We start from the raw sequence: 27,674 nt of genomic DNA, 5'->3' as shown, positions 1-27,674 counted from the left end.
CGAACACGACTAACATGGATTCATCATTGGGTTCAGTCTGTTTTATTTTAAACATGAAACGAGGTCAGACTTTCGTTTTTCTTCCAGACTCCAGGGAATCTACTAAAATGTCTTTGTCAAGCACCACAAACAAATAGAGCAGCAGGGTCCGATCAGCTCCGACAGGTAAATTGTTTTTTTTATTTAGCTAGTTTAGTTTTTGTTAATGCTAGCCATAAGACTCCAGATATATTCATAATTTTAAATTATGTAGATTTTGAAAATGAATACGTCTTAAAACATCTTAAAAATCCAGTGCAAGTGATTCGACTTCCACCTCTTAGAAGTAGAAACAATGGAGGAAAGCGCTAAGGATGCTAATGACGTTAGCTATGGAAAAAGCCCGCCATTTTTTAAATCAGCTGATTCCCAACTATTGAATATTTGAGTGATCTTTTTGATTTAAAAAAAAAAAATTGTTGATATTCTTATAAACTGGGGCAACTGACACACAAATAGAAAACTAAAATCTTTAGCGTGCTGCGGTTTAAAAGTCAAGCAAACCCCTTAGCATCCGCTTAAGAAAAGCTCTGGTGCTTCAAACTCAGACTATGAAATATTTCAGTTAAATGTTTGATGAAATTTGTTTTAAATAATACAAATCAGTTTAAACCCACCCAAATGTGCCTCAAATAGCTTCATGGAAAGGAGAAAGGTTCATATTTATCGAAGTCATGATGCTAATGTTAGAAAAAAGAACGTATGGAGGCTGAAAGTAACTTTTTCTGATCCAAAATTTACAATTTAAAATAGAAATACAGCCAATTCTTTTTGGTTTCTGTTCTCACGCTTCCTTCAGCCTCATTTAGAAATGAAAATAAAGTAATAAGTGAACAACATTAAGATTTTTTTAACCAGAACCTGCAGAAAAAAGGCAAGAAAACAACAAACACAGAGCAATCTCCTCGCTACGCTAAAGATTTTCATGCAACATTTTTAAGTGGACATAAAAAAATCCGTTAAAGAAGAAAAACAGTATGGAAATTGAGTTTTAGCTCAAACTTGTTGTTGTTTTTTTAATCCGCTTTTTGTGTGAAAATACAAAAGTGTAATCTTTGCCTCACCAAAGCCGACATTTGTTCCTGTTGTTATGTGTGAAAGTGTTTGTTTATTCCTCCTTCAAACCGTGATAAATGTTCCCGCACCTCGCCGCCGTGCGTCCGCATCAATCACGTCTGCGCTTGACTTTGGAACATGTTTATCTTTTGGGTGAAAATGTGCCTTTAAGTGGAGTCAGCGAGGCGCGTTTATAACGGGTGGGGTTCGTCGACTGTAAATACGGTCCATTTACGCGATACAACGGGCCCTCACATGTTCTCCACTCACACGTTTCAGCTGTTTAGTCTTGGCGAGGCGTGATGACGTTTATTTAATGCATGTCGAACGCCAGCAGACCCTCCCGTTCCCGCTATTTAGCGTTAGCATTTAGCAACACGACGGGGGAAATAAGAGAAAAAGTGACATTGCAAACTGTTATTTTTGTTGGGTTGATGTGAAGGCAGGACGTCACAACACATCACCAATGGTTTTAAATAGAAGAACAAACACCTCCATCTGGACCAATTCCATTAGGTGACATGTGTCAAACTAAAGGTACGGGGGCCAAATGTGGCCCGCCACCTCAGTTTACGTGGCCCGCGAGAAACAAACATATTTTTTCTGCGTAACTTTAATGTTTGTAACTTGAATAAGTAATAAATTCAGAGTTATTTAACATTAAGGAGTAGTTACATTTATTTTACATTATCATGAACTTTTGGTTTTAACGTACATCTTAAAGTTCAATATGAGGTCATAAAGCTGAAGTTTAAAAGGCTGTAACCTCATTCTGTTGGCAGCTTTATTAAAAAAGACATCTGTGGACATTGGATAATATTCTTTGCAGCTCGATCTGTCTGTCCTCGACCAATCGGTGAGGATGAGGTGTAAGACGGATGTCAGGGTGAAGACAGATTTCTGCATGAAGGAGGAGGAGATGGATGTTTCTGATGTGATTTGTGTTCCTCGTGCAGCAGAAAGTGTCTCTTTGTGATGACAGCACTGGAAAAGCAATCACCGCGCGGGGGACACCCCCCACCAGTGGAAGCCCTTTGGATGTGATCGCACAAACACACACACACACACACACAAACACACACGACGCAATGCAAACACACCTGAGTGGCGGCGACAGGAGGGAAAATCATCTCAGGATTCTGGTTCAGGTCTCCCTCATTGTGTTTCTCTAAGTATCTGTGACAAGTTTGTGTGTGTGTGTGTATGTGTGTGTGTGTATGTGTGTGTGTGTGCGGACAGATTAAGCTCCTCCATGGATGTTTCTCAAGATGACTGATGTGACAGACAGATCGGTGATCGGTGAACGATTCTGCTCATTTTCAAGTCAACACTTGTTCTGTTAAAGGATTTGATTGAAGCGGAAAAGAAAACAGGAACCTAAAACGGCCAAGTTCCCATCATGATACTTTTTTTTTTTAAACAAACATTTAGGCTAATTGCGCTAAAAACAAAATAAAGTTGAATATCTGAAAAACCAAATGTACCTTTAGTAGAATATTTCCACAGAAATGGTAAGGAAATTAAGATAGAGAGCTGAATATGGGATTTATTCCCATTATCTATAAGGAAATAATCCATAAACATAAATCCCACATAAATACGGTGCCATTTTTCTTCCTTACAGTGTTTCTCCTCCCCTGAAAACCAAGGAAGAAATAGTTTCACTAAATATTCTCTTTAAATTTGGGAGATATATGCCTTCGTCCAATCGTTCAGCGCTTCAGAACCGCATTATTGTAACTGCAGTTCAATCTGAGTCTTATCATCATCATCGTTATCATCATCATCAAGTGAACAACTTAACGCTTCATCAGATTTTAAATTCAAATGAAGCTGAATCCTGATTGGCTAAGAGATTTCCCTGAGTCACAACACTGAACTCTTCCTGGTTTGGCAGAAATGTCGTTTTTAATCATCAATCATGTAATAAAAACCGATGGAAAAATATGTTTTCAGGGCCTGTAATAAATTCCTTATTATGTTGAGAAAACTAATCTGAAGCCAGTATTTCTCTAAATGTGATAAAAAGATCTTTTCCTGTTGTAATAAAGGAGGGAACTGCTTCCAGTCCTCCTTTAAATATCCACCTATTCTCTTTTAATGACCCAACGTGAGAAAAGCTTCATAAATAAATAATGAGAAATAAAAAAATAAACTCCCCTGCACCAATTTGTTCGTGGTGACGCGTCAACCTGACCTCTGACCTTGCGTTCCTGTGAAGGTCAACAACACGCCGACTGTGCGTACGCGCGCACACACACACGCGTGTGACGGCGTGTATGTGTTGTTAATTGAGCTGAATTGAGATCAGCAGGCAAAAAGCTGAAAGCAGAAAATGAGAAAAGCACTCAAGTGGCTATCAGTATCATAAAGGAACAAAAGTGAAGGAGGGAGGAGGGATGAAAGGAGATGATTTCCAGCCTTAATCCAAATTGAATTAGATCGATAGCATCTCTTTTTTCTGCCTTTATTTTTCATGTTTCTTTCATTTCATTTCAAACATCCACTTCTTTTATTTTTAATTTTTTTTTCTACTTCTAACTCGCTCTTCGTCGTCGTCGTCTTCGCCGTCCGGCGGGTCGACGCTTCTTTAAAAACACAAACTAACGAACAAACAGCAATCAGTAGGTATTCATTAGACTCTTTCTCTCTGTCTCACTGTTAATAATGTGAATTAGCATATAAATGAGATTGCATGTGATTGAATCCACTCTGCCTCAATCTGTCCTTTGGGACTTATGATTATGTCTTTCTCATCCTTTTCCTTCTCTTCTTATTACTCCTTTCCCACCCCGTCTGCCTTACGCTCTCTTGGTTATTCCTCTTTTTTTATTCCCGTTCCGTGATTCCTCCGAACCGACGCCACTGTTTGTGATCATTTGTTTATCTGATTGTGTGCTCAGGCTGTTAGTTTAAGTGTACTTAATTGCTCCTGACTAATTAGCAGATGAGTTGAAGCATTTGGGACATGGAGAACACACACATGAACACACACACACACATACATGAACACACATTCATGTCACCTTTTTGCTGGTGTCCCCGTCCTGTCCGTCTCTGGGCGCTGCGTCCCCTGGCGGTCGGCTGGCGGTGCGTTAATGATGTGAGGGCCCCGTGTTGTCAGCGGGGACGGCTGTGTTTGTGTGTGAACTGCTGTCTGTCACCATATCGCCAGAAAAATACCCTCAGAGTTCAGGTGAGAGTGTGAAGCTCTGAGACCCGGGTGTCGGCTTTTCCTCTTTTTAGTTGCTCTACTTATTTTAAAAAATCACAAGTCCTCAAGTCTGTTTTGTTCTAAATCAGTGGTATCCGACCTTTTTTGTGCCACGGATCGTTCTTCAAGGTGTGTCAGATAAATACAACACAATAAAACGATCAGCATAAAAACAGTTTTTATTCTAAAGATAATAATAAACATGAATCCAGTTTGTATGAACTTTATTAGCAGCAGTCCTCGTAACGTCACGCCAACGTTTGTTTCTTGTTGGTTCTGCTAGCTTTGGGAGTTTCAGTTTAGCGCTAGTGTATTCTGTGTTAGCAGCCGGAGCGGTCCCTTTAAGGAGGTAGTCATGTGACCGAGGCAAGCATCTTCAAGAGCGACTAATAGACGTGGAGGAGAGAATCCACTCATTTAAAACCAAGTTCTAGATTCTTTTTGCGGGACCCGGTAGCGACTGACCCACGGACCGGTACTGGTCCACAACCCGGGGGTTGGGGACCCCTGTTAAGATCTTAGCTGTTCCCTTTTTGTCATTTATATTTGCCGTTTATGCACAGGCGGTCATGTGGACACCTCCGCCACCTCATCGGTAAGTTTCCAAGTTGATCTACTCTTTTAACCAAAGTTGGTCGTTATTTCCTGTTTCTCTCAAATCATGTTTGATTATTAAAAGAGCTTCTTCTTTTTTTTCCCCTTTCCTGTTCATTAAATTCAGACGAGGTTATGGAGGAATCATCGCTTCTCTCCTCGTGTCCGGGGAGGTTAGTGTTAGCAACGGGACAGAAATACAATCTGTGGTTTGAAGAACAGCTTTAAAGCTGACATTTATCCTCCTGATGACATAAAGGAGCCGAGGGGCCTCTGACTGAGGTAAAAGTTTAATAAGTGGTTACAGGAAACGGATAAATGAAAGCGTGTCTTTAACCGGGGCGGTGAGCGCTATGAAGAGGCTAACTAGCTTCTTAATCGCTCGGCAAGTGCTGTGGGACAGTTTGAAGTTATACCACACTTATTTATAACCCCGCGCTGATGGAAACGAACCCACATCCAACCGAGAGTGTTACCCGACTAAACTGGACACTTAAGTTTTTTTTATTATCACCGCAAATAAAACGGATTTGTGTTGTCGTGTTCGGGGGCGGCGGCGGCAAACGGGTTCCAGCGGCAGTGCAAATCATCCCGGCAGGTAGAAACGGGTGTTTTATGATTTCATTTCTTCTTTATTGTGTCTGATTTTTTATTTCATCTTGTGAAACGTTTTGTTTGATGTGGTGCCCGAGAAAAAGTCACTTTATTGACTTAAGGTTAATATATTATAGCACAAATATATAAATAACGCCATCAAATAAAATTATATTACAAACACACTAAAAGTTGGGATCAGAAAAGGGAAGTTCTTGAGACGGGACGTGACAGAATGGAGCAGCGCTCCGGTGGTTAACGCTTCCATCATCGAGACCGTTAAGTCTCCGCTCGCATTCCGCTGACTCAGCGTTTTGTCTGGATAAACACTGAGGTCTGGACTTAAAAAGAGAGTAAATGTCTGAACACACTCATACTAGAGCGTCAACACGACAATGGATCATCATTCGCCCCCCCAAACACACACATAGAAGACACACTTCAGAGATGGATGATGTTGGAGTGAGTGAATTACAGTAGATCACAGTGTTAGACTTCCCTTGAACAGGAAGAAAATTTCACGACACACACACACACACACACCAAAGCCTTAAGGTCTGACAGCCTTTCAGATATCCGCATTAGACCCTGTAATCTAATTCCTGGCTATCATTTTACAAATCAAATCATGACACACCACTCATATTCAATATCACCAAACCTCCAGTCTTTTAGTTTGGCCTCTCCAACCAGCGTGTAAAAGCTTCATCATGGACCGCGCTGATGAAATTATCCTCTATTATCCGCTTCTCGTCTTCTCTCTAACTCTCACTCCCCCCGTTCTGTCTTACTTGAAGGAGTGCACAGATTTAATTTACAGCAGGACTCATGAGCCACTTAGTGCAATCTCTCGCCGTGTGCAAGGATTGATTGATTAGGTCTTATCTTGTTATCTGGGTCTGTGGTCGTTTGATAGGCCTGTTTGTTCTCTCACTAGTCTCTCAGTCTTTCTATCTGTATCCCTTTTTCTTGATGTAATTTCATGCCTCCGTGTGTGTGTGTGTGTGTGTGTGTGTGTGTGTGTGTGTGTTGGCCTGAAGCTCCTCTGTCTACTTTTCCTCCGATGTGAGAATCTGATAAGCACGAATTGTCTCAGAATTGGGAAATTACATGTGTTGCCCGGCGCATACTCGTGGCTCCTCCCTTGTGGCCCCGCCCTCATGGCCCCGCCCTCGCCGGTTAGTAACGCACGACGATGAGCTCAGGTGACCAGGATGTGATGTAAGAGATTGGAAACAAGTTGACACGCGATAAGATGAGCTGACGTCCCGTTCTGAACAGGTACCTTTAAAAAACTTAAAAATTCTAAAATCGTCACCTACGTTATTTTTTTTAACAAAAATTAATTTTTGCCTAAATCATCTCAAAAAACGAAAATAAAAATCAGTAGTCAACTTTTTTTGCACCAGGGACCAGTTTAACGTTAGATAATATTTTTCATGGACCGTCCTTTAAGTAGTTGTGGATAAACACAATATAATAAAAAATATAAATATTATAATAAACGTGAATTCAGTTTGTATCAACTTTATTAGCAGCATCCTTGTAACGTCACACCAACATTTGGTTCTTGTTGGTTCTGCTAGTTGGGAGTTTTATTTTAGTGGTAATGTATTCTGTGTTAGCGGCCGAAGCGGCTCCTTTAAGAAGGTAGTCATGTGACCGAGGCAAGCATCTTCAAGAGCGACTCATAAACAGATGCTGAGGAGAGAATCCAATTCATTTAAAGCAAAACATCGTTCAGAAGCAGATCAGTACCGATTGACCCACAGACTGAAAAAATGACAGGTGATTATTCCAAGAAGTCGTTAAAATGTTACCTTTTTTTCTTTTGTAACTGAGATTTTTAAATTTAAGCAGAATAAAAGTGTTAAAACCTCCACATGTGACCAAAACCTGCTGGTAATATTCCTTGAAATATTTCTAGGACTGCACAACAAAACCTCATCACCAAACTTTCCTGAACTGTTTTGACCCCTCCCTCCCTCTGTTACCCCCTCTAGGCCTGAAGTTGACCCCTCCACCTGTCTTGCCCTGCCTCCTACCCCTCCATGCCCCTCCCGTCGAGCTCCACCCACCTCCAGACCTCTCCTCCAGTCGTCCTGCACCGTTCCCACCGTCTGCCCCCAACCTGACTGTAAAACACACACACACACACACACGCAGTCGGAGCGGCAGGTTTCCTCTAATGACGTCCTCAGAGTATAATTAGTCTGGCCAATTAACAGCAGTAACGATGCTTGCATTCATTATGTCAAATTACACTGCGCTGACAAAGTGTCAACTCAGCTCTGCTCACCTGCTGAGGCGATCTGCGTTGGTGTGAATTTATCTGTGTGCTTATTAAATCCCTCTCATGCTTCTGGAGATGACGAATGTCCTGCCCATTCCTCGTTTGCCTGCGCACAAGAGAGTGCGCACAAGAGAGTGCGCACAAGAGAGTGCGCACAAGAGAGTGCGCATGCATTCAATTAGCGCACTTTCCACTAGCTGTGTTATTCTGGTTTCTGTAGCGGAGGCCCGGAGTCAGTTCGCTATATTGCAATATTAAATCAAAGATATTGATTCTGCGTGTGTGTGTGTGTGTGTGTGTGTGTGTGTGTGTGTGTGTGTGTGTGTGTGTGAGTGTGTGACGTAGATATTAAATGCGATATATCAGCATGAGTCAGATGGGACGGTGGCAGCTGTGATCTGTGTGGCCCGAGATGTGATTTTACACACACACACAAACACGCACGCACATACACACACACACACACACACACATGCATTTGCATAACACTGATGAATGTCGGGGGGGTTGGAGGGTGGGGGGAGAAGGAGGTGGATTCATCTTAATTAGCATCTAGGTCCTCCGGAGGTAAACTACTCTGTCGGGAAAACACACACACACACACACACACACACACATGCGGGCAGAGATAGACGAATAACTGGAATTGTATACTCGAATAAAATTGTCATACTATAAAATATATAAGTACAAGGACTGCATTCATAATTTAACTTATACGAATCAGAGGAGTGTTGGTGTCCTCGAAAAACCAAGAGAGGTTATTTAGTAGTTTCTGTTCACTGTTCAATTTTAAAAGAAGAAAAAAAACTCCCAGAATGCACCTTTCATTTCCACTGAAATGAAAATGGGTTGAAATGAATATACAAGATACAATATACATGTACATACATGCACAATATACATATACAATATACATGAAAATACATATACAATATACTCTTGATTTCCCTTCTGGGATTACCATTCCTGTATCCTCGTCAGTTTCATCAGTCTCAGCGGGTTCATCGGCCACCACCACCAGTTTTAGCTGTATTTATTTCCCTGACTAGCGCCGCCAGAGGAGGATGCTAACAGTAATATCGGTCGTGATTTTTCAAACTTGGACTTTTTGGCTTTAACTATTTCAGTGCCAGGTTTCAGTTTCCTATAAGCGACAAGTTCTGCAGGGTCACATGTGCATCGCTGGGTAAACATGCGTTCATTTTTTGTGTACATGTGCATGGGTTCATGCATGTGCTAACACATGCACTTCAACTCAGACTTGACCCGCTCTGATAGCTAAGCCTAAATACACAAATATACAGTATGTACACACACACACACACACACACACGCTTAAGAGGTAGCACTGGCTTGCTCTCTTGATAGGCAATTAACTTACTTCAGACACCTCATCAGCAAGTGCACAAAAATCCCCCTCTAATTGGACACACAAACACACACACACACACACACACACGTCCTCAAAGCTTTACATATGCAGCGTTCATTGAAGCATTGATATGCAGCGCGAGCGGGAGAATCTGTTCCCATTGCTAGCGCCTTAGCGTCGCAGCATTTCAAATGCACGCACACACACACACACACACACACACACACAAAAGTTCACGTCACACTTCTTCACGTTTGCCCGTCGGAGGGATCAGGGGGCAGATGATTCGTCAGTCCTGCGGAGTTAAGTAATCACACCCGGGTGTTTAATCACTAACGAGAACCTGCTGATGCTCTTTAATTAACACAACACTAATCGAAGAGCGCTGGCGAATCACGGCGCTCCGTCCTGTCGGTTACCGGAATAATTAGGAGGCGAAAGGGAGGGGGGTGTCATCTGTGGGCGGGTCAAAGGCGGTTGAGATACTTCCTGTTTAAAAGTGGTTCTTGAAAGGTTAAAGTTTTACAAATTTGTTGTTCTTGGAATAAATTGTTTGATTCAGATCTGGAAATATGTGAATTACATTTTCCAACATGTTCCGATGTAGAAGCTGCAGACCTGGCGGAGGTTAGCGTCGAGCTAATTGAGCTAACCGCCATTCTAGTTTCTGAATTTCTGCTGAATCCAGATGATGAGCGGCGAGTTTTCTCAATCCTTTGTTCGACACAAATATTCTTGTTCCTTGGAGGAACAGGCGGGAACAAAACAGCTAATTTAGCATGAATGTTTGAACATTTAAGTTCCTCATTTGCGTGAGGAGCCGATAGGATTACGACAAACACGCCTTATTGTAAACATCAGGAAAAACCTGAATCCTCCCAGAACGCCACATGACGAGTTAAAGGGGGAAGTTTGGTGAAGTTTATTCCAACAACGGGGGGGGGGGGGTCTCGGACCAAAACGTGGCAACACGGGTGGAAGATTTAGCGTTTTGTTAATGAGGATTACCGCACAAACCGGTGAAAAGGCAACTAAGCGGAGCGTCATCAGCAAACCGATTTAGTTTCTGGCTTCCATTTGTGAAGGATTACCAGACAATGTTACTGTAATCACGATTGTTCCACCAATGAGTCTGCCCAAGCTGGTGTTATTTTTTTTAAATATAGCGTTTGTGCACGTTTGCTATACGTCGTGCTACCTTTTTTTTTTTTGCAAATCCAAGATGCTAACATTGTGTTATACGACCAATTAAGTTAGTTAGCGCAGGTTAGCATGCAAACACGCCAACTGCATCGCCTTTTTATTTTAGTAGCAGGAAGATAAACCTGACATATTTTATTCTTCCTCTTTTATTTCCCCCCTGAAAGCCGCTGCTGTCTGTTTATAGGCTCCGCATGGGGAAAAAGGACAAAGGTTTAAACAGAGAAGGAGGGGGGGGGGTTCAAAAGATAATTAAGGAGGAAGGAACAGGCAAACTATTGGAGGAGGGATTGGGAGCAGCGAGGATAACGGAGGAGCGGAAGCTACCTTTGTTGTGTCTCGAAAAACAAGTGGATCAACCCAACTGCCTCTCAAAACGCCATGAATATGCATCCTGTAAGGCTATTCATCCACCCTATTGTCCCACACCAATTTATGTCCCATCAGAGGAACAGAGAGGAAAGACAAAAGAAAAAACCAGGGAAATAAAAATACAACAAAAACAACAATAAAAGAAAAAAACAACAACAAGCGCTGTTCTTTTTTTTTTTTTTTTACGTCCACGCAGGTTCTTTTGTGGCATTAGAAGATTCTTCGCCAATGACTGGCTATTATTCACTCGAGTAACAGCGTCTTTTTCAAGCCCTAATTAGCATCTATTTGAATAATCAGATTATCCTACGTTCTTAACGTGATGGTGAGGATGAGGAGGCAGCGATACCGCACCCGGTACGTTCTTCATCATCTCTGATGTGTCAAGTTCTTCCTGGATCGTCCCAGCTTCGTCTTCCTCACAAATGGAGACACTTCCTGATCCTTGATGGAATCCATCCGATGGGGGTTCATCATCAGCATCATCTTCATCCTTCATCCTTCTCCAGACAAACCGGTCCAGAAGCCCCAAAAGGTCCGGTTTGGTTTCTTGGATCCAGGAAGTAGCATCTTAAAGATTCTGTTTTCATCATTTAATATTTAGGTTGCTTTTTTTTTTTAACTATTCCATCTTTTGAGATGATTAAAGCTTCCTATAACCTATTAAACACAGCTTATTTTTATATTTAGTGTCATCCTTGTGGAGTTTTGTCACGCAGGAGTTGATCTAAAATTCAGCCATCTTTTTTTTAAAAATTCGTCATTTGTTGGTGAAGATGAATAGAAGTCCAGATATTTGATTGAAACAAGCTTCTTGTTTTCATACCGTTATCAAATCACACTTCCTGTAAATCAGAAAAAACAGAAGCAGAAGCGTTTCTTTTTTTAAGCCTCGCCCGCCTTGAGAATAAACAGGATTAATTCCTGAGACACTCGGCGTGATTTAAACGTGAGAAGATGACAAGCTCGTGCTTTGGAATGCGTATAGGTAGCGCTCACCTAGAGGGAACGGAGGAACACAAGGCTAATTAGTGATGATGAGAAGTTAATTTAGTCGGACACCTCAGGTAATAGCACCCCCCCCCTTTCATCTTCCTGTTTCTCACCCCCCCCCCTCTCCATCGTTCTCCTCCTTTAACTTCTCTTTACTCTCTAAGCCCATCAATTTTCATGTTCAGACAAGGTGTCGAATGTTCTGTTATCCCTTCAGAGCGTCTCTATGCTTTTTGTCTGTCTATCAAACACACACACACACACACACACACACACACACACACACACACACAAACATGTTTCCATGTATGTTCGAGAGGCCAGAGGGAGTCCGACGCAGACACTCTCATGCTAAGTGGGAAATTACATTATCTTCAGTTCTGACATTTCTGATTGTATTAGTGTGTGTGTGTGTGTGTGTGTGTGTGTGTGTGTGTGTGTGTGCGCGCGTAGGCGAGAGGTTTTCTGAGCTAAATGTTTGCTAGCAGGTGAGCCTGTTGTTGACAGATGGTGTTTGTGAGAGAAGCTCACCTCCCTGCAGAGTCGCACCCCAGGAAAACGCTCAAACACACACACAAACACACACACACACACACACACGGAGCGGTAACATGCCGTCACAAGGTCTCTGAGTGGATTCTAACCTGTTCACTTTGTGTTGTTCTGTCTTCACAGCCAGACAACTGGAGTCTATAAAGGTTTTTTTTAGACAGGAAGCGTCTGACGTTAGCTGTTAGCTGTTAGCTGCACCTCAGCATCATGTTTACAGGACATTAAAATGGAATTTTGTTTGGTATCTAATCAGATGTGCAGAAACAGTAAAATACAATAACTTGCATACTTTAACTAATAATATAAATGGTCTAATTTATTATTTTTTACTTGAAACCTTTAGTTTTCATAAAGGTCGACCACTCCCTTCCTGGAAACGCCCCCTTCCCCGTCTCCCCATCCATCTTCTCCCGCCGCTGATCCGTTGCTGGAACCGTTCCCAGCAGCCATTGGGGCGACAGGCAGGAAACGCGGGATGCCGCGGAGACACGGCTCACATTCACACCTACAGGTCATTTATAGAAGCCTGCTCACCTGCGCCGCCTGTGATTGGACCGTGGGAGGAACATGTGAACCCTGCGTGGATGACAACCGTGCTGCTGCCCCCAGAAATCCATTAGCGCGGCGCTTTGACTGGTTTATAAACCTCTTGTTGGGTCCAACATCAACATTTAATCCCCGACCTATTGACCCCAGGCTGAAAAAGAAGCCATTTTTGGGCGCCTCTGAAATCGGATCGGCGGCCTGGCGCCGCCCCCCCCCCCCCCATCAGCGGCTTGTAATGAGACTTTCACTGTGATGACGAGGAAAGGAGGAAGCCGCTTTAATCCACATGTTGAACAACAGTTTAACGCTTCTTCAGAGCCCGACGTCGACGGATAAAAAAAAAGCAAAATCCAAAAACGCAACTGAACGTGTAGAGAAATACGAGGAGACGGCGGCCCGGAAGGGTCAAATCATAAAATAGAGAAACAGGCAGTCAAAGAGATGCAGCGGCGGGAAGGGGGGGGGGTGAGGTGGGGGGTGGCGCCGGAGAGAAGAGCTCCTGTAATTAGTCAGTTAATTACATCTGGATGATGATCTGCTCGGGGGGATGGATGTTGTTTGAGCGATGTGTGTGTGTGTGTGTGTGTGTGTGTGTGTGTGTGTGTGTGTGTGTGTGGAGCCTTGGCGGCTGTGTACACTCCAGAAAGCGTTGAAACGGGAGCTAATTCTCGCCGTCTGAGGCCATTACGGTATTAATTTAATTTGGGTTAGCTGTCGCTAGCTCATTAACACGTCTAATTAATTCATTGACATCAGAATTAAGTTGTTTCGCTGAAACTGACACCTCTCTTAGAGGAGAGAGGCAGAGCGAGTGGGAGTGGGAGGCAGCAACAGATTGAAGCAGGAGAAGGGAGATGCTGGGTGGGGGAGGGGTACGAGGGGGGGGTGATGGATGGAACCGCATCCGTCACACACATACTATTAATAAACGTTAACGTGGGGAAACCAGGAAGAGGATGGAAACGGAAGAGGAAGCAGTAAGGGGGGGGGGGACAAAGGGGGTGAGCGACACACGACAGCAGAGGTGTGGAATCCTGTCGCCTCGGAGGGAGGTGAGGTCATCCTGGTGGGGGCGGCGGTTGTTCAGATGTAGCAAACAGTGGGTAGCTTGTTAGAGGGGGGGGCGTCGGAGTCTGTCTCAGTGGTCGACTTGATTAAGGCCGGCGGGGGGGGTGGGGGGGTCCAGTCGTGAACAGGTGCCCCTCACAGCGGAGGCGGGTTCAAGTCTTGGTCTCGTCGCCGTCCCTCCTCGTCCCATCGTCTTCCTCCGTCTCCGGCGGGGATGGGGGCCGCCGCCTCGACTGTGGCGTGACCTTCACTGACCTTCAGAAACCACCCCCCCATCTGGATTTTCTTCTCACCTCATCATCTCTCCTTCTTTCTTCCTCTTTTCCATCTCTAATCCTCTTCCTCCTCTCCTAGCCTCCTTTTTTCTCCTCTCATTTCCTCATTTCCTCTCCTTCCTTCCTTCACATTTCCTCCCTCCCCTCTTCCTCTCATCTCCTCTTAAGTCTCATTTTCCTCTACACTCCCTCCCCCCTTTTTTTTCTCATTTCCGCTCCTTTATGTCGCTCCCCGTTTTTAATTTTCCCTCTCTCTCACCCCTCTCCGTCTATCTCTCCTCCCCTTCTCCTCTCATCTTTTCACCCCTTTGCAATAACAGAAGGAGATGGCTTAAGCATCTGTGTCATCAGCGCAGATTAATGTTCTAATAATATTCACAGATGTCATTTTAAAGTTCTCCATTTGTTTATTTTCGCTCTTCATCTCCTCTTCGCCTCGTTTTCTTTCTTTCGTCTTGTGGATGAATCACGGGGCTTCAAAGCATCCACTTAAGGAGGCCCGTCTCATTGGAGTGTGACACACACACACACACACACACACACTTTTCTTTTTTTGAATCATCTGTAATCTGGATAATTACACATGAGAGGAAGTAAAATGAGCGAAGCGATGAGGAAGAGGAGGAGGAGGATGGATGGAGGGTGAGAATCAAAGCTTCTCGACACGTCTTTTCATTCTTATTATTTTTTTGCTGCTGTACTTGTTTGTTTACTCATTAAGGATAATCCAATTAAAGCACTTAAGAGCAGCTTAAGGATGCACACACACTTACACACACACACACACACACACACACGGTGTGTGTCCGGCCCTCGGAGCGAGGGGGACATGTTGCGTTGGGGTCTGTGAATCCTGCAGCTCTGCCAGAATCTCGGGGGGCCCCGAGACCAAAAAACACGTTTCCGTGGCGACTCCTTCTTGGCTCTGGAGCCGGTCAGCCCCCCCGACCCCCACACACACCTCCCCTGCAGAGCTTTCCTGTGGTGTGTTGGCTGACTGGCCCCCCAGTGCACATATGCCCACTTACACTGTGTTCCTCTCTAATGAGCTGCTCTTGTCTACCAGCTTTGTTAAAACATCGCGCTGCTTTTTTTTTTCTTCTTTTTTTTTTCCTGGCGCCGTTCTGGGGGTGTAGAGATCTCCTCATGTGAGGTGACATCCAGGCAGGGGGGAGGTGGGGGGTTTAATCCAGGCCTTATGTGAGACAGACCCCACCGATATGGAGGTTTTCACACCAAAAAAAAATAATACTCCTGAGGTCAACAAGCACGGGTCGTGGTTTCTGATGGTTTTATTTATTTCCTTTTCCTCCAAATCAGCTGTTATATTTTTTATTTTTATTTTATTTTTTTTTTACATTTTTAATTCTTCTTCCTGTGACAGAAGAAGAGAGAGGGTCTCTACTTTTCAAGTTTGATCATTAATTATTAGTCTCCGCTTCCTCTGAGGAAGAGAAGCTGATGACAGCTAATTAAGGATGAAGTGATGTATATGCTCGCCTCACATTTCTACCCCCCCACCACCCCCATTACTACCCCCCCCCCCTCACTTCCTCCCTGCCCACCTGCCAAAATCTTCCAGTCACGGATGGTGAATCCATCGGTGGGGACGACGGTGGCGTTCGACACACGCTTCAGTGGCGACCGGCCTAAATATGGAGGATTTATTTGACGGGGGCGGGGGGGTGTCCCCCTCCCCCAAAACAGTCCCTCCTATTATTAGTTTTTGCTTTTCAGCTTGTGAACATATTTACGACGGATCCGGAGCGTCCATTCACCTCCAGCTCGACCCCTCGGAGAGGTGACGGCATGGCGGATAGATCATCTTCCTCCTCCCCCACTGGTGATGATGATGATGATGATGATGTCTTTATGACACGTCCCCAGGCAGGAGGAAGAGAAGGAAGTGAGGACAGACGGTGGAATTATATTTAAGGCTTGCGGGTGGAAAAAAATTTGCGGTACATTGGGCGCCGTTGGAGGGAGGCTACGGCAAGCCCCGCTGGACAAACAAAGACCCCCCAAAAACTAAGATTTGCTGAAAAATGAAAAAATTGGATAATTTTAGAGATTCTAACGGGAAGATAAATTATGACAGAAGTCGGTGTCTTATTTTGGTCGTAACGTCTCATCCATACGTTTTTCTTTCCTCCCGTCCTCTGGAATCGGAGGCGACAGAAACACCAGTGGAGGAAATCATTCCTGCCTCCAGGCGAGTCATTACCGAGGCAGAGAGTGAGACCGGGGTGACAAGACTCGGTCTGAGGCCCGACGACCAACCGGAGAGCAGAAACCTCCTCCACACTCGTTACTCCTCTCCTCATCTCCTCTCTCCTGGTTTACCGTTTAGATGACCTTTTTTAATCATAATTTATTATTGTTATTATTATTAAGGTCAAAAAATAATATTTATATAATAATATCATATTAATAATATTTATACACATTTTGTGAAAGTTTAAATAGTTAGAAATTAACCAAAAATGTTAATTCACATAACACAACTCCGATTTTCTGTGAATTAAACCTGAAATAGATGTCTTAAATAAAACGTTGTTTGCTCATGTAAAATAAGTTATATATTTTATATTTGACTAAATTCACTAATTATTATCAGCTTTTTTATAGGAAACTGTTAAAAAAAAGTTGGACATTTTTTTGGTTTATGTTATTTTGTTGATTTTTTTTTTTTTAACCAAAAACCTGACAGAACGTTTTATTTTTCAGGCTGGTTTTGCCCTCGCTGGCCAGAAGGTGTCAGCTCTGTGTTAAATAGTAGTGTGCTGCACGCACACACACACACACACACACAGGCCTACTGATGTCCAGCTGCTCCTGTCAACACTACGTTACGGCGTGTAATTCACCCTCTCACACAACGGCAGCTGAGACCTGAGAGGAGCCCCGCCCCCTCAACACACACGCATACACACACACACACACACACACACACACACACACACACACACACACACACACAGGATAGATGGAAGTAAGAGACATAAAAGACAGAAACTCCAAAATAAAAGTGGACGAGCCGGAGAGGGAGACGGGGGTGACAGACGACCGAGAGCCAGACAAAGAGGCCGATTTGGAGGGGGCGGGGGGGCAGTGTGTTTAAGTGGCCCAATCAAGGGACCTCATTCAGAGGGAGGGCTGGTGTGTGTGCTGGTGTGTGTGTGTGTGTGGGGGGGGGGGAGTAGTCACACATGGACAATCTGAGTCCAAGTTACCCTGCAATTATCAACTTACCCGTCCTCCCCCCTCTTTCATCCCCTGAGAGATCCAAGCTGCTGTAGCCATCAACAACTCATTCAGACCTTAACAAAGCCGCGCCACGCCCACACACACACACACACACACACACACACACACACACACACACACACCCCTGCAGCCCGGCTGACTCTGACTTTGTGGATTCATCATTGTGAAATGACTGGCGTTCGAGGCTACCTCCTCCTTTTAGGTGCATCTGGTGCTTTCCAACTTTGTCGTCTTTTTGTCACTGATGATGTCACTGATGATGTCATTCAACACAAACTAAATATGTGCATGACTGTAGAGGGAGGTGTGTGTTCTCTCTGATGTACGTCTCAGATTCTTTCACACACTTTCAGGAACAAACAAACATCGGTGTTTTTCATGCTGGTTTACTCACATCCAACATGAAAAAGGGCGTGTCTGTCCTTGAACACACACTTCCTGCTTGTAAAGTCAGCCGTAAAGGTCATGTCAGAATTCTGTAAAGGCAGCGCCGCGGCTTTAATGGAGTCGTGCTCCCCGTAACAGAAGCTTTTAATGTGCTAACCCGTGCTGCATCCTGCATGCTTTTACAATGAAACGCTGGTGTGTGTGTCTGTGTGTGTGTGTGTGTGTGTGTGTGTGTGTGTGTGTTTGTCAGCCCTACATGGCTGCTCCACACATTTAACATGCCCTGAGGCCATCATTTCACCTGCGGCACCCTAAGCATGTAGTGATTACAGCATGTGTGTGTGTGTGTGTTTGTTCTCTAAGCCTTCAGTAATAAGGTGGGCTATGGTGCATCAGAGATAAGGCATTAGGCAGTTGACCTCTGACCTTTATCCCTGTTTAATACGGAAAACTGGTCACTAACACCCAGGAGAGACTGCTTAATGAAATCTGTGTGTGTGTGTGTGTGTGTGTGTGTGTGTGTGTGTGTGTGTGTGTGTGTGTGTGTGTGTGTGTGTGTGTGTGTGTGTGTGTGTGATGACTGAGCATTGTAGTGCAGCTGTATTTAAAGTGTCTCACATTTAGATTTCTCTTTTATAAATCAGGTGTTTTGAAGCCAATGAAATGAAATTATTTTGCGTGTGTGTGTGTGTTTTTGTGTGTTTGTTTCAATGCATTTGTTGTGTCTCAGGCGTCTCAGATGAAGAAACGCGGATGTTTAATTTTAAAAAGGTCTGACTGGTGATTTTGAATTTTAAATCTTACAATATTTAACGGTTGTTTTAGCACCTTTCCAACAGAAAACTCAAATAAATCCAAAAATGCGACATCTTTTTTGCTTTCTCTTTTCCCTTTTCCTGCAGGACGGATGAAGTTCTATCCTTCCCTCTATTCTTTTCCCCGTATCGATCGTGTTTCCTGTCAATAAGGCCGTCACTTGTGTCGTGTAACCGGTTTGTCCGGGACTCTGAAGACATCCTCCAGCCTCTCCTCCACTCCATTAGACTGTAAGTGGAGACGGAAGTGCATCAGATGTGTGTGTGCGTGTGTGTGTTTCTGGTGCGTGGGGTGTCACTTCAGCTGTATTGGGGTCAGGTTGGGAAATATAGAAGCTTCCAGGCACTCAGCACGTAATTGAAAATCTATTTCACACAAAGTGAGGAGAGGGAGTGAAGGAGTGGAGAACAAATGAAAGGAGGACGGCAAACGGGAGGGGAGGAATAGGTGACCAAAAGATAATAGTCATGGGGGGGGGGAGAAAGGATGACGGATCATAGGGAGGAGGAAATAACGAATGAAGGAGATTATTCTAAAAGCTGGGGTGTGACTGGTGGAGGTGAAGGAAGGACGGAAGCGGCGGAGGAGTGAAAAGGCTCCAGCGCCGTCCTGAGTGGATAGAAACCAGAGGAGACGCTGAGAACAATTCATTTCTGCGTCCCGGTAGAAGATTCCTCCTCGGTTTATCTGGTTCCAGCTGATCTGTCAGAGATCCGGCGACTCCCAGCTGGAATAAATCACACGTCGTCGTCTACCAGGATGATTACTGTTTAAAATGTGCATTTGTTGAAGCAAAGAGGGGCTGGAAATGTTCAAATCGACTTTATATTCATTCGTTCATCTTCTTATCTGCTTCTTCTGTGGGTCACGGGGGTTGCTGGAGCCCATTGCAGCGGAATTAGGGACGAGAGGTGGGGTACACTCCGAGCGTGACGCCGGTGCACCGTGGAGCCACACAAAAGACAAACAACCACTCACGCACCACCGCGCCGCCCTCGACTATTTAGTCATTTTGGAAATTTTTTTTATACTTGTTCCCACCTATAACCAACTTCCTCCATGTTTAACAGGTTGTTCTTATGCTATAAAACACATGTGTCAAACTCAAGGCCCGGGGGCCGAATGTGGCCCGCCACATCATTTTATGTGGCCCCGTGAGAGAATAAAGGGTCAGAGTATCTAAAAGTAAATAGGTCAGAAGTGTGCTTATATAATAATGCAATAATTAAGCTAATTTAGGTTTGACAAAACCATTTTGAACAAAGTTAATGTCCTAACTTTTGTTTGATGTTATTTTTCTTTATTCTCTTGGATAGTTTGACCTGATAAATTAAAAGGATTTATGTTGGAACTGAGCAACAAATATACACATATTTAACTGTAAATTGTAATGTAAATTCAGAGTTATTTAACATTAAGGACATATAATTGGCTCAAATTCAAGTAGTTCAAAAACCCGCCTTTGTCTGTGTGGTACGGAAACAACAACATGAAAAACTAAACCACATCCTGACTCTTATCTTCACGACTGATTTCATGACAACAGATTTCAGGTCGTCTCTCTTTCTCCACCTTTTATAAACATTTCTATTATTAACGTTCGTCTCCTTTACAAGTTCCTAACTGCGCTGTCAAAGCGCTGAAACGACACGAACGTGTGAAAACACAGATGTCCACTTAGCACGCTCGTTACACTTCACCGTATTGGCTTTGCACTCAGGTTTATGGTGTTGTTCACTAAAAACGTTTGCAGCCGTTTACGGCGTTGCTTCTGGGGGCCGAAGCGACGAGCTGTCGACCATCTGAAAAGCGTTTGCTTTGTCACACCAGCTCCTCGCTGTAAAACCACCGACTTTGTAGTTTCAGCTTTAAGAGCGGCTGTGAAATTGTCAGTCACACCAGTCGGAGCGGCGGCGTTGGATGAAGGCCGCCTGTTGTTGTTGTTGTTGTTGCTTCAGCCTGTTGTAAATAAGACAGATTATTATAATAAATATAAACCCAGTCAGGGATTTTTTTTTTTAAAATGTGCTTTTATAAACAAAAACAGCTTTTTTTTGTGCTCCTATTAATTTCCCATACCGGTATAAAACTAAAACTGAAATTTAGTGCACTAAATCTTTATTTGGTCACTATCTGACTGGATTTTTGTTTCTTTGCAAAAATCGCGCACAGAAACACCGACGACACCACGTCTCCTTTACTTCACCGATTCTGAATCTGTGAAAACAAAATGAGAAAATCTGTTGAGGCAACCCGCCGGAGCTGGGAAAGCTTTTTACTGAGCAGTGGGGTAACTACATTTCCTTTAGAGCAAAAGCTTCTAATTACCTGGATTTTATATACAGTACAATACATGCGATTTTGTTTGCAGTAAACAAGAGTCCTGAAGAGATTTCCCTATTTTCCTTAGATGTAGTTAAAGAAAATTTGTCTGACTATAATAAATCCAACTGGTGTAAACTAAAAAGATATATGTCATATCACTCCTGGCATTAATACGCCCTACTTCAAACGAATAATGTAGTTTGTAAAATTTGCTTCAAAGAAAACCAAAGAATAGTCAAAGTCATAGATATGAGTTGTCGCCATGGAAACACTTCCTCTTGGGTTGTCCCGTTAGGGTTTGCCCCAGCGCATCATTCTTTTCCCATTCAGATGAACACTTATATTTGTTTGGCCAAGTTTTTTATGCTGGATGCCCTTCCTGCTGCATCCCTCTGCATTCATTCGATCTTGGGACAAAATAGGTGCAACTGCAGCAAAGTAGATGTGTTAGCATTAGCATTACATACCATCATAATGGAAAAGTGTATTTATGGAACTCAAAGGGATGTTGAAATTTTGCATTTATTTTATTCAGTCTATAAAATAGATACTTTACGTGGCCGTGTTTGCAAAGATGTACAAGGCAAACTTGATATTTATTGACTGGACGACTGTCAACAGCGCTCTGGAGGCTAACAGACAGTGACAACAACCACTTTCTGGCACATTCACACCAGCAGGAAATAGTTAGAGTCAATAAATGATCAATAATTCATGTTTTTGCTTTTTAGAAGACGGATCAGCTGGTGGAGAACACTGAGAACGTTCAAACTGCACTTGGTGAAGCCCCAACCCCAAGAACTAACAACCTGAACGTGTGTGTGTGTTAGATGTGTTTTGGACAGCATAGTAGCATACATTTTCAAAGAATTACAATTAATCTTGACAACTTTCTAATTTTCTATAATTAAATGCACTCCTGGGGAGGGATCCTGTGGATTTCATGCTTTTTCGTTCATTATTTTCAGCGACAGCCTGCATGAGGACAATTTGATGAATCTATCAAAATCATGACGCCAGCATTTGTGGAAATTTATATCTCCAATCCGTAGATGACAAAAATAGAGCAACAAAGAGCACAATTTATCTGATCTGTCTGTATATTTGAGGGTGTGTGTGTGTGTGTGTGGGTGGGTGGATTGGGAGTGTGTGCGCCCGAGGCCTCTTCATCTCATCAGTAAAAATCTATTCTGCTCAGACTCATCCAATAAGGCGGGTAATGATACTCCACTCTAATATTGGGACCGTCCAAATTGAACACATTTAAACTTTAATGCAAGTCAAGTCCTGGGGAGAATGTAATCTGCCCCACTTAGTGTGTGTGTGTGTGTGTGTGTGTGTGTGTGTGTGTGTGTGTGTGTGTGTGTGTGTGTGTGTGTGTGATTATGAGTGGGTGATACACGTTGAATAGAGGTCACTTCTTCACACTGAAGGGAAGTCTTCACCTGTTTCACGCTGCAGGTCCGCTTATATTAATTCCCTGGGAGTCAGTCGTGTAAAGGGAGTCACTAAACGCCTTTTGCTATTCCATCAGAAAACTAAACGACATGTGAGGTACAATTATCCTAAATTTATCTTGCTTAAACTCCAAAATATGAGCTGGAACTTAGCTGGGATGAGTTGCGTGTTTCACAGGGAAGCTCTTTGTGGTCGCGCCGCTGACGAGCGAAATTCTTCCTACAAAATGTCAACACTGATCATACGGGCTCATGTGGTTATACAAGGTACATTAACCTGCATTATGCATATAAAAGAATTCTCAGTATATTTATGAACAAATATGTGTTTTTTGTATTTTTTTAGAGGCCCCGTCTCTATCTTACTTACAGTTGCTTCTGAGTATGGTGAAGTCGAGATGAGGCGATGGGTTGCTGCAGAGACGGGAACTAGTGGGATGTGGTGAGTGGTTCAAAATACAGACTTGTAAATAAAATATGTTATTTTATGAACATTTAGACATCAGTCAGCAGTTGTCTGTGTCTTAGGGTATGTATGCATCAGCATACTTTATTGATCCCCGAGGGGGAAATGGCTTTTTGTTATAGCTGAATATAGAATATCATAGAATGTGTCGGTCTTGAAAAAATGCTGGTCGGCTTCAGTTCGATCAGCTGATCTCGTGTGAACACAATGAGCCATAGAGTTACGGTCGGCTGACAGAGAGTAAAAGTACCTCCATGATTACTGTAGAAAAACTAATAGTATATAATGAAAAGTAAGAGAGAAATAAGTTGTAAGAAAGTTTCAACAAGGAGCTCATTTCTTTTCAGAAGTTTTCAACAGTTGAAGTTCAGAACCACAGATCAGTTTGGGGAAAACAGTTCAACTGTCAGCTGTGTAAAATTAGCTAAAAACAGTATAGTTTGGGACCTTTAAAAGTATATTAATATTAAAGTTATTAAAAGTATAAGTAGAAATAGGAAAAACTGTTAGCGTTAGCATCAATACTATGTTGTAGCGCTAGCAGCAAAGGTCGAAGGACTTCCATTTGTCTGAAAATCAAACAGGTGATGTAAGTTAATATTGTACAACAGGTCTGACAGAAAACTGATAAAACAGAGAACAAACGCAAACCGATTTGATCTGCTGTGTTTTTTACACTTTGAGCTGTTGCCACTAATGAACTCCAATGTTTTGAACTGCTTTTTAGAATAAAGTGAGAGGTGAGACCACAACATGTGTGAGGCTCCAGCTGAGAGCAGCTCTGTGATGAGAAAAACACGCCGCAGCGCCAGTCCTTCACAATAACATCACTCTCTATTGGAAGGTTTCTATACAAACCATCCATAATACATCAAGCAGACCTTATAATCAACATTTAACTTAGAACATCAAATTATATTATATACAGACTTTATTAACCGTCATCTATCACTGGCTTAACTGTTTTTGTTATCAAATGGTTATAAAATAAAAGTTTTGTTTATAAAAATATGTCCAATATTAAATTTCACATTTCTACCATGATCGTTTATGCATTTAACTTCTAGAATCACATTTTTAGCCGTGTAGCAGCAATGATCTAATAATAGTAATCAATAAAAAGTGATCATTAAGTCGTAGTCTTGTATGTGTGTGTGTGTGTGTGTGTGTGTGTGTGTGTGTCTGTCGACACAGCTCAAGCACAAATCCGTGTGTGCATGTGTGAGGCGTTTTATCACTAATCCATGAAGAATCCTCTTCCTCCTCCGTTTCCTCTTCCTCCCAGGATGTCAGGGTCACATCAAAGCAAAAAAAAAAAAAAAAAAAGCAGCGACCTTTGACCTCGTGACCCCAGTTTTAGCAGGTTTACAAGCTAATGGATTCTCGCCCAGTGAGAGTCCTTTCAGCAACGTCCTCAACAACGAGGATGGGAGATTTGAGAAAAGATACGAAAGCGAATTACGGTTTGTTGTAAAAATTATAATATTTACATCACAATAACTCAATTTAAGAATAATAATAAAAATTAAACGGTATCACAAACACACACAATCATATTTCTTCAACACACATTAACCTTGTGGCTGAAAACCCGACTCGATTTGATTTCTTGTTTTCCTCACTAATAAAAAACGCCAACCTAGAAGCGCTCCAAACGCTGAGTGCTGTGTTTGTGTGTGTGTGTGTGTTTGCGTGTGTGTGTGTGTGTGTGTGAGTGTGAGTGTGTGTGAGTGCATTTATGCTTGTAAATGGGGATAACCTGCATTTCAAGCAGCCTCTCGGCATCACTCCCTGTTTTTGTCTTTCCCACAATGAGTAACTTATCTAAACCATCCCCTCCTTCAGCCTCCTATTTATCCATTTTGGGGGGGGGGTGTTGCTCGCCGCCCCGTCGTTAGTATTCCGCCACACACCCCAACAAAGCCATTATCATCAAAACACACACATTCGCATGCAGATGGGGTGGCTCTCCGCCTCTTAGTTGCGCGGCTAATGGCGCTAGCCACTTAATTAAGGTCACTTATGGACAAACTCTGTTAGAATGGGCGCTAATAAGTACTGCCCAGACAATGGGGCTGTGTGTGAGGGTGTGTGTGTTAATGATATTGCTGTAAAGCCTGACCTGCAGGCTCCCATTACCTCCAGCTTATTGAGTGGTTTGTTTTGCAGAGTGGCTCTTGGAGGTGGGTATCATTGAAACTTCACTAGATGGACAACTGGACACTTTAGAAAATGCATCACAATATATTTTTTGGGGGGGCATAGTGTGTGTGTGTGTGTGTGTGTGTGTGTGTGTGTGTGTGTGTGTGGCCTGTTTGAGAGGCGCCCAGAGACCGATGGGAAGAAAAAAAAAGAGATAAAGTGTGTGTCGTTCTGCCACCGAAGCCCATGTGGAAACTGAATATCCGGCGCGTCGTTAATTTATCGCCCCCCCGTCCTCCTGCTCAGGTCCTCCCTTCCGGAGCCTCTCCTCAAGTTGCCTCATCGAAAAACAATTAGTCCCCCCCCAAGCACCAGCCAGTCAGTGTGTGTGTGTGTGTGTGTGTGTGTGTGTGTGTTGTCCCGCCGTGGGGAGCGTAACATTGCCCTCTAACATCACCACACAGGACGCTTCCGAAGTCCTGCTGACCTTTTAACCGTCAGCGGTGATGATGAGAGACGAGAGGAAGTAGAGGTGTGGGGGGGGGGGGCATGAAGAAGGACCCCCCCCCCCCCCTCTCCTGTCCTTCTGATGCAGCGTTCTGAACTTGGGGTCACGGTTAGAACCGTAAGTCATTCATTAATTATGTCAATAAAATATCCTGATTTTCTTCGACATGTTGAGGTATCCTCCATGATCAAGTTACAAACATTACAGTTACACTGAAAAAAGATGTTTGTTTCTCTGCTATAACATAAATCCTCCCACCGACAGACGTTAACCCCCCCCCCCAGGTGAAAACAGCTGATCATGTCCTCACAGGGACGAGAAAGAGCAGCTGTTTCCATCCATTCTGTCCTCCACCTTCACCATCGCTGTCTTCTGTGTGTGGGGAGGGGGCAACTTCACCACTGCTGTCTTTTATATGTCCCCCCCACCCCATTACATGTGCCCCCCCCCCATTCCTCTCTCTTTCCCATCTTGTTTGTGTGCATTCGTCTGCTGCAGGAGTATCATATGTGGTCTCACGATTAGGAACCCAAAGGTCAGAGGTCAGATAAATAGTTGTCAGGAGGGCCTTATCCCAGGAGGGGGGGCAGGGTGGTGGGGTGGGGGGGGTGGGTTTTATTAGATGAGAAACTTGAAACGAGTTAAAGCTAATCAGGCTGCTATTTACACACATGTCCTCCTCCCAGAATGCATCAGTGAACCTGCTCCAGTGTAGTTTTACTGTCTGGTAAATGTAGTTTAATTAGAGCAGAATAATTCAAACCCACCAGTGTTTCTTAATGTACACGTCCTGGATAATGTTTTACAGAACCCTATTCTCTGTTCGATTCGATCCATCAGCCGTCGTCACAAATTACACGTTCCTGCAGGTAAACTCAAGAGATATTCCAGGATTGGAGGCTGTTTCCCATCAGGAATGGGTTACGATTCCACAGGAATGTTCGTCTTTATTCATTTATACTCTTCTAATGTCATCTGTTTTTGCAAACAGCTGATAAATATTAATATAAACCTGAAATAGATGGAGCGTATTAACTGAAGAGTCTGAATCAAGGATTTTAGTGCAATTTTTGATTCATTCTGCTGAAATATATATATTTTTGTAGTTTGCATTAAAAATGGTATGCTGTAGATGACACACACACACACACACACACACACACACACACACACACACACACACACACACACTTAGGCATCAACCCAAAAACCATATGAAAGACATACATCAACACAAAACACACAGGAGGGATGGGGGTGGGAGAGATGGGTGGAGGATAAAAGATGGATTACGGTGGTGCTTCAGACTGGCAGCGATTTACAGATGTGTGTGTGTGTGTGTGTGTGTGTGTGTGTGCGTGTGCGTGTGCGTGTGTGTATGAGCAGAGGGAGCACCGTGTGATAAAAAGTGTACGACAGGTGTTGGGGATGAGATCTCCAATTATCACACTTTTAATACCTTTTTTCCTGTTGGCACACAAACACACACGCACACACACACACACTTCACACACCAGCTAACAGGAGAAGCTCCTCTTCATCCTTAACTCCAATAAATCTGAAAAAAGAATTCCAGAATAAGCGTCTCATCCGAAACGTGAACGTGCAATAACTGAAAATGCTCATTTCTGTAAGTGTTTGTTCTCAACTGTCACCATGTGGACACAGAATTTTTTTTAAGAACCAAGAAGCCACCTTCACACTCTTTCTTCATGTGTGCTTTTCATTCTTTTTCCTCTGGTGAAGCAGCGACGGGCCTTTTCTTATCGCTCCGCATCTGCCGCATCAGCAGGATGACATCATCTAACGGAGACGGAGCCGGATGAGTGACGCTATCCTGACGCCCGTCAGTCATCCTCGTCGCCCTGCAGGAAAAGCCCTGGGTTTTGACTGACAGGCCTGGTTAGAAACCATCCAACACACTATTCACACAACCATAAATAACACCAGATCAGTGTGGAAACCGATGCATCAACAGGAGCTTCCAACTCTGATTTGTCGTCGTGCAAAAAAATAGAAGAAGTCTAATAAAACCATAAAGATTAATTTGTTCTTTATGACTGGATAGAAAACATTTATTTTATACACCCAATAATGAACAGTGATGTGATCAGGACTTACATCGTCACACTAGC

The 27,674-nt window shown here is 43.3% G+C and overlaps 1 long non-coding RNA gene across 1 annotated transcript; it reads left to right on the top strand.

Moving 5' to 3' along the window:
- On the top strand, positions 1 to 27,388 carry LOC137600305 (uncharacterized). The gene is made up of 5 exons (XR_011036926.1): positions 1 to 165; positions 7,501 to 7,634; positions 18,728 to 18,871; positions 22,770 to 22,865; positions 27,289 to 27,388. It is a non-coding gene; the product is annotated as an uncharacterized lncRNA (long non-coding RNA).
- The last annotated feature ends 286 nt before the right edge of the window (positions 27,389 to 27,674 follow it).

The sequence above is a fragment of the Antennarius striatus genome, chromosome 8 (genome assembly GCF_040054535.1).
Source record: "Antennarius striatus isolate MH-2024 chromosome 8, ASM4005453v1, whole genome shotgun sequence".
Lineage (NCBI taxonomy): Eukaryota > Metazoa > Chordata > Actinopteri > Lophiiformes > Antennariidae > Antennarius > Antennarius striatus.
The sequence above is the reverse complement of the archived record's forward strand: the minus strand, read 5'-3'. Positions and strand labels throughout refer to the sequence as shown.